Genomic DNA, 1,763 nt, shown 5'->3' with positions numbered 1-1,763 from the left:
GGATGAAGAATGGCTGTGGTGGGTAAATACAAAATACCCTTATTACACTTCTGTGTGGTTCTCGGTATTTTGCTCACTTCGGGTGCTGCACACACTTAGCTGGTTCTTAGACTTCTCACAAAGGCATTTTGGTCAGTATATTTCTGTTAAGTTAATATGTTTATAAAGGAATTAGAGCCTGTGGTACTTTATTGTCAACTTGTTAGTGTGCTTCGTGTAATTATATGGTTGTAAAGTGTATTCACCTGAATCTAATGAGGAATAAATTTTTTTAAATTCACCTGGGTCTTTTCATTTTACTGCAGAGATATTGCTGGAGCACGAAATAAAAGATTCATTTCAAAAAGTGATTCTAATAAAATATGGAAGCTGTGACCTTAATAGTTTATTTAAAGAAAGACTACCAAAGTGTTGCTAATTGCAAGGGGCAGAAAGCAGTTATAATGGCCTTCATCAATGTTTGTCAACTACCCATAGCAAAACCTGTCAATGTAATAAATGTGGCAAAGCTTTTGAGTTATGCTCAATCTTTACTGAACATAAGAAAATTTTTAGCAGAAAGAAATACTGCAAATGTAAAGAATGTGGCAAAGACTGTAGGTTGTTCTCAGATTTTACTGAGATTTTACAGAAGAGAATTCATACTGCAGAGAGATGCTACAGATGTGAAGAATGTGGCAAAGCCTTTAAAAAGTTACTGATCATAAACGAGTTCATAGTGGAGAGAAACCCCACAAATGTGAAGAATGTTTCAAAATCTTTACCTGCTCCTCAACCTTTATTCAACACAAGAGAAATCATACTGGAGACAGACTGAACAAATGGGAAGAATGTGGTAAAGCCTTTAAGTTTTTCTCAGACCTTACTAATCATAAGAGAATTCATACTGGAGACAAACCCTACACATGTGAAGAATGTAACAAAGCCTATAGGTGGTCCTCAGACTTCACTAAACATAAGATAATTCATACTGGAAACAAACCCTACAAATGTAATGAATGTGGAAAAGCTTTTATGTGGTTCTCGGCCCTTAGTAAACATAAGAGAATTCAAACCAGAGAGAAACCCTACATCTGTGAAGAATATGGCAAAGCCTTTACCCACTCCTCAACCCTTATTAACCATGTGGAAGAGAGACCTTACAAATGTGAAGAATATGGCAAAACCTTTAGGTGCTTCTCGGACCTTACTAATCATAAGATAATTCACACTGGAGAGGAAACCCTACAAATGTGAAGAATGTGGCTAAGCATTGATCTCATTCTCACACCTCATTAGAGATAAGAGAATTCATACTAGAGAGAAGCTCCACAAGTGTTAAAACTATGGAAAAGCCTTTAATGAGTCTTTGTATTGTGTTCAACATCAGAGACTTAATACTGAACAAATGTGGTATAAAGGTAATGACTGTTGAAGAACATTTAACACCTTGGAAGGTCTCTAAGAACTTGTTTTATAACCTGGGTGCTTTTGTGTTGGACATATATAGCACTTTACTATTATGTAATGCCCTTCTTTGTCTTTTTTAAATCTATATTGATTTAAAGTCTGTTTTGCCAGAAACTAGGATTGCAACCCCTGCTTTTTTTTCTGTTTTCTATTTGCTTGGTAGATTTTCCTTTTTCCCTTTATTTTGGGCTTATTTGAGATGGGTGTCTCAATTACAGCATACCATTAGATATTCATTCTTTATTCAGCTTGCCACTCTGTTTTGTAATTGGGGCACTTAGCCCATTTACATTTAAGGTTAGTATTCATATATG

General features: G+C 35.5%; 1 pseudogene; it reads left to right on the top strand.

The window, feature by feature from the left end:
• Nucleotides 1-289: 289 nt before the first annotated feature.
• Nucleotides 290-1,321, top strand: LOC105532945 (annotated as a pseudogene).
• The last annotated feature ends 442 nt before the right edge of the window (nt 1,322-1,763 follow it).

Source organism: Mandrillus leucophaeus, unplaced genomic scaffold (assembly GCF_000951045.1).
Source record: "Mandrillus leucophaeus isolate KB7577 unplaced genomic scaffold, Mleu.le_1.0 Scaffold998, whole genome shotgun sequence".
In the NCBI taxonomy this organism is placed as follows: domain Eukaryota; kingdom Metazoa; phylum Chordata; class Mammalia; order Primates; family Cercopithecidae; genus Mandrillus; species Mandrillus leucophaeus.
Note: the sequence above shows the minus strand (reverse complement) of the source record. Positions and strands in the feature narration are given on the sequence as shown.